This window comes from Haemaphysalis longicornis, unplaced genomic scaffold (genome assembly GCF_048455015.1).
Source record: "Haemaphysalis longicornis isolate Haplotype H1 unplaced genomic scaffold, Haemaphysalis longicornis Haplotype H1 scaffold_1, whole genome shotgun sequence".
NCBI classification, from domain to species: Eukaryota; Metazoa; Arthropoda; class Arachnida; order Ixodida; family Ixodidae; genus Haemaphysalis; species Haemaphysalis longicornis.
In genome coordinates, this window is record NW_027526203.1 from 62509434 (window position 1) to 62515517 (window position 6084).

The window sequence follows — 6084 nt, forward strand, 5'->3', positions numbered from 1 at the left end:
TTAATTTGTACAGTTAGCTCCCCCGCACCAACATTCATTGCATGTTTCACACTTACTTTCATTTCGTTTTAATTATCAATCCCTGCTTCCTCAAGATTCAATCTTCCCCATATTTTTTTTAAATGCAGAGCATTTTAGTAACTCACGATGTCACCCGCGTTGAAGTCAGTAGTCCGCACCCCTCCCTACTATATAAAAAGAAATACTATCCGGCGCCCGGTTCCGATTCCTCGACGCTGCGGGCGGAACGCAATGTACATGATGCTCTACCCACTGCGCCACAAAGCCGACACAGAATGGGACGCTACGAACGCGCCTTATATCGTTGACTCATTCAAATTACTGCTGACGAGCGCTCTCTCGTCAGCAGTTGCCACAAGTCCAACAACATTAACGTAACGCAAACTACTTAACGTCGTGCGCCCCCGGAAATGCTCTGCATTTGATCGTGCCCCTCGCGAGGGGGATGTTTCACTGCGTCTTCTCTCGGTCGCGGGACCCGTGGCGCCATCTGGCGGAGGCGCGGCACAACTCGTTGCACTTTGAAAAGTTTCTTCTTTCTTTCTTTCTTTTTCCTGAGTCCTATGACAGAGGAATCAACGGCAGTTTTTTGTTCTGCTTCTCATACAGACGAGAAGCTGCTATTTTTTCGGCAAACACTTTTCACCACATTGCTACACGCTCCGACAAAGCGTTCCATTTTAGTGAAAGCGGGGAGTGCCAGCGACCACTGGAACAGCGCCGTGTCAAGCGACCGCCTTCCAGAAGATTCTGCGCCGGGTAGCACGCGCGAGTGTGCCAAGTGGCGTCCAGCGCACAGCTCGCGGACGCACGTGAGAGGACTCGACGAGCAACGCGTTCGCAGCGCGGCAGAGCTCCCTCTCTCTCGACGCCGGCCTGCCTGTTTTATTCACATCACACTGCCTGCCATACTCCAAATTTTTTTTTTCAAGACCAGGCACGTGGCGCCAGCTGAAAACAGTAGTCAGCGTTTCCGAACGCAAGGTTCCTTTGGCAACGCTGATTATGGTGTGCTGTCCTTCCCGCGGCTGGAGCCCAAACAGCCCAGTGGGGTGTCGCTGGAGCAGGCATTGGGGTTCGGACTGACTGGGCCGTCAGGAGACGCGGCGGCTACTAGTGAAGGACGTGATCGAGAGGCAGTGACGGCCATCATCGACCGGACTAAACGTAGACTGGAGGTGTGGAGGAGCCGGGCAATGGCGTGGGTGGGAAACAATAGGGGTGGGTGGCCAGGTGCAGAAGTGTAATCAACCTGCTATGACACTCACGGGTGTTCTCGGGGAGTGTCAGCCCGTTTAAAAGGGGTATAACTACAGATCCAATCCAATCCAATCCAAGGCAGTGTGATAAGCGAATAAAAAAAAATCGGGGGGCGGCTGTCTGCTCTTGGAACAGCCTAGCAGACGACGGCAGCAGCAGCCTTTGCTTAGTGCCCATGCGGCTACTCTCGCCGAGTTTGCCGTATCACTCCATCACGCGACGCTGATCGACCGAACGGTCGGCGCTCCTGTGATATTGGAAAAAAATTGGGCGGGTGTACAGGTGCCGTCAGAAGTAATTGGAGCACGGGAGCTGGGGCCGAACCGCATAGGAGCGCCGTGTAGCTGCACCGGCGGTAAACGAAAGGAGCAGAACACGCATGCACGCCTGCCAACGGTGATAGCTCTTCGATACTTCTCAAACCACTTCCTTTAACACGGCTTCGAGCAAACAATTTTCAGATCATTTTCACCTTGGTTTTCTTCTGAAAATATGACAACCGGACCGGGGTGGTCTCCGACGCGTCACTGCGAAGACTCCAGAAAATGCTAAACATTCACCATGACCCGTACACAACATCTCATGTGCGTAAAAAAAGCCTCATAAATAACCGCCGAGGACACATGACCAAAGTCTCGTAGGCTTGGATGCCTCCCCCTTCACTCCTCCCCCCCTACTGATCTCGTCCGCCACCCCAACAGTGGTCCTGGACGTGATGAAGGGGCTTTGTTAGGCCCCTGTCGTCCCATTGAAAAGCAAGCTCGCTCGCTACACCCCTCCGAGCGTCGCAGTCGTATACCGATGCACCCCCTCTCCAGGAATCGTTCCTTGTTCGCCTCCGCTCACCCTGCAGCCAATTAACTCCTCAAGCCGCACCCATCTTCTACCACCGCGACATTCCTGAATGCCAAAATTCTCCTCGCTTTCTTACATTGTACCAGGAAACAAATTTGAATAGACTGGTGGGGACATAAATTGAACAGGCCAAAGCTGTGGTCTCGTTACAGTTGTCTTCCAGTTTTCGACGTCAGCATTAAGTGGCACCCCCCCCCCCCCCTTACCGAGGGGCTGGTACCCGGGGCCCAGGGACCCCCGCGCCCCCCTTAGCGACGCCTCTGCAGCTGAGTGTTTTTTGTCACTACAAACGACAACTTACCTTTTGTATATATATTTAGAGGTGTGTGATTATCAACTTTGCGTCTGTGGATTGAATACAAGTTAAACTTGGCTGTGAATTCAATAAAATATTTTTGAATACGAATAGTAAAAGCTGGCTGCGAATTGAATATTTTCAAACCGCACTATCCTTGTTGTGGTGTTTCTAGAGTGTATAAAGCATAACTACACCAAAAAAGACAGCTTAGGCAGTCAGAACTAGACACATCTCTGTTCAGGTACTTGCGCTTGACATACAACAAAAAATTTAATGTAACAGAGAAAATAAAACATACACATGCAAACCAGCGCAACAAGAATTTTGCATACATTGCCATTAAGAAATACGGGTTCCTCAAAATACTGTGAACACAGTAAGCATATTAGGTATATTTAATATGATAGGCAGCAGTCCCCCACTCTCCTCAATGATTGAAAGGAGGCTGGGCATGCTAGTTGCCGGTGGGACCTCACCAATAAGCCAGCAATAACGTTTTATTTCTCACTTCTGGTATTATATTTATAGGAACCTATTTTAGATCATAAATTTTGCTTTCGTAGTGTTGCACGTGACCTAAAATACACCAGAGTTAGCGAACACTTGCTTGGTGCATAGCTTCTGCATTAGGCTTTTGGCACGGCTTCGGTGTCATGCAGAAAAACCAACCCGCAAGGTCTTACCATGTAGTGAAGCTTGAAACAGGGTGTCGAACCGGACTTTTTTCGGGTTCGGTTCGGGTTCGGGTTCAAGCGTTTCGGGTTCAGTTCGGGTTCGGTTCCAGATAACCATTCTGTTCCGGTTAGAACCGGTTCGAACCGGTTTAAATGGGTTCAAACGGGTTCGAAGAAAAAAAAGAGGCGTGTTTTTTTCTTTTTAATTTTTTGTGCTCGTTTTTCGTTTCCTTATCAAGGCGGCATAAAAACAAAGTTATAATGAACGTTTCCTTGTGCAAATATCTTGCCTTGGCCAAACTAAAGCGACCCTTGCAACACTTTTTTCAACTTTTTTCTAAATGCTTGCAGAAAGTAGTCAACCAACACATTCTGTACACATTAGGGGGTTGCAAAGTGCCTCAGCCAAAAATTACTGCTCTCAACTCATCAGATAACTTAGAAATTTGCTTAAAATATTTTTCTCTCCTTCCCGGTCGTGGCGTTTTTCGACCGCTGAATGATATCATTACAGCGGTGTAGCGGCTATATGCCGGCTTTCCTTGGGTTGCAGAATTGAACGCATTTCATAGCCACTTTAAAAGGAAAGCCACAAAATCGAAGCAGAAACGGAAGCTGCATCCGCAGTGACGAGCAAATCACGCACTGTTGCTCTGTGCTGGCAATTGCTATAGTTCTCGCAGTGCTTCCAGATGCGCAAAAGAGTGAAAGCGTTTATCGAAAGTGTTGTTTTATTTATTTTTGTTTTATTTATTTATTTATTTATTTATTTATTTTTTCATTTATTTATTTATTTATTTATTTATTTATTTATTTATTTATTTATTTATTTATTTATTGTTGGGTTTAATGCGCCGACGCAACGCAGACGATGAGGTGCGCCGTAGTGGAGGGCTCCGGATTAATTTTGACCACCTCGAAATCTCGCCGAAATCTCGTACACACGGGCGTTTTCGCTTTTCGCGTCCATCATAAAAGCGGCCGCCGCGGCCGGGAATCTAACCCGCGTCTGTGTGCTCAGCAGCGCAACTCATTTGCCACTGAGCCACCACGGCGAGTTTATCTAAAGTCTTCAATAACTCCTTTAACTGCACAAGCTACTGCAAAACCTTTTCTATGGTAGTCTCACGAGTATGTGGCGGACCCGCCCCCTCCCCAATTTTCGTTGACCGCTAAGTTCGGTGGCCCTGCCAGGCTCGGTGGGAAACATTGTGCACGGCTGGCGAATAAACACCGACGAGCACAGCTGTTCGCGGTCAGTCACCGTCACCACCAGCACGCTGCGGGTCGTCACTCGGATGGAGTGTACTACGACCCTCCCACGTTCACGAATGCGGGCCAAATTGTGAGAGATAGGTCAACGATTACAACAATAACTGAAGCGAAACAAAAAGTTCGTTGGGACACTTAAGGCTTCCTATCTGTATGAATGTGAAAGCATTACTCTTTATGGCCGCAACTTTACCTTAATTAATTTAAGTTGGTTCATTTTCATGATTTAATTTTATTTTATTCTTGCCTCATACCACTGCAATTTCATACACCACAGTTGTTTTCTTGAGGAAACAAAAACTATGGCAGATGATTACGGTAGTCGCTATTGCGAAATTTGAGCGCAGCGCGAACTGTAGTCTTCTCGGCGACGGCGCATAGCTGCTGTGTCTTAGGAAGTGATCGCGTCCTCAACAAATGCACGACGGCATGCGGTATACTCTGTCGTTATCTCGTAAGGCGTTGCTGCCGTGGAGCATGTATCGCGCGGTCTGGAAATTTCGCCCTCCCCTCACGCTTTCGCCATACTTTCGTCCTTCGCTTTCCAGCTCGCTCTATCTTCGGTGGCGTCTTTGTTCTCTCGGTTACGACGAGGCCGACGCTGAGAAACTACGCGAAACCACAAGAGCGGGCTTAAGGGCTGCGCTCTAACTCATGGCTCTTCATAGCCACCGCTGTGCCGCCCTGTGATCCACTCCCTTCGCCGACCGGTGACGGGCCGCACATCATCTCCAAATAATGCGTTCGCGCCACAGTCTTCTCGAAGGCGAACATTTACGCTCCTGGCCAGCGGGCAGCGCCCCGGTGCCTCGAGCGCCTCCCCCATCGGTGCATCCTATCCAGAATCTTCTGGCAATGGGCAGCCTTTTGCCTCGACCTACTAAGCAGACGACCCGTCCGTCCACAATCGTTTTTCGTACCCTTGAGTGTCGCCGTGGTGGGGCATTTTAAGTCTCTCCCCCCCCCCCCCCCCCTCCCCCGGCAGCTCGTGACGGGCCGCCCCTCGTCCCTAAATCATGCATCTTCACCAGAATGTTCTACCTGGAAGGCAGGCAGGCAGGCGGGCAGGCGGGCAGGTAGTTCACTGGCAAGCGGACGGTCTCTTTGGCGGACAGGAGATCGTACGCGCCCATCTTTTTTTGGATCGATTTAATGCTACGCACGCACGCTCGCACGCACGCACGCACCCCTAATTTCGCACAATGAAGCAAAAAATAGGCATTGTAAATAAATCGGTTGGTCTGATACGCTTTTCATCTACCCCAAGTTTCAACAGCGCTTTAGCTTTAACACGAAATGATTAGCAGTGCTAGAAGTAGAAAACAGTCCGGCGTCGGCGTTAATTTCTGACTGGCAAGCGTGGCATGTGGCATTTAGAGCAGTTTCCTTCTTCTCATCTTTTATCTTGCTAACAGAGCTGTTGAGAAGAAAGAACGACTATAAAGGCTCATTGGACGGCGTGTATAGGACGGCATTGGATTGGGAACCACATGGAAAAGAACTTTGTAATGGCCCTACAGCGACCGGTGACAGCGATTGGGCTCTAGGAAAGTTGATAGCCAAGTGAAGTCACAAGCAGCACTAATGATCACTTGTAGAGAGAGAGAGAAAATGAAGTGTAATTAAATCGAGGCAAAGGTTCAGAGAGGCGTCCTCATTCGAGGGGGCCGAATCGACAGCCGTTTCCATCAAGAGCAACTGATC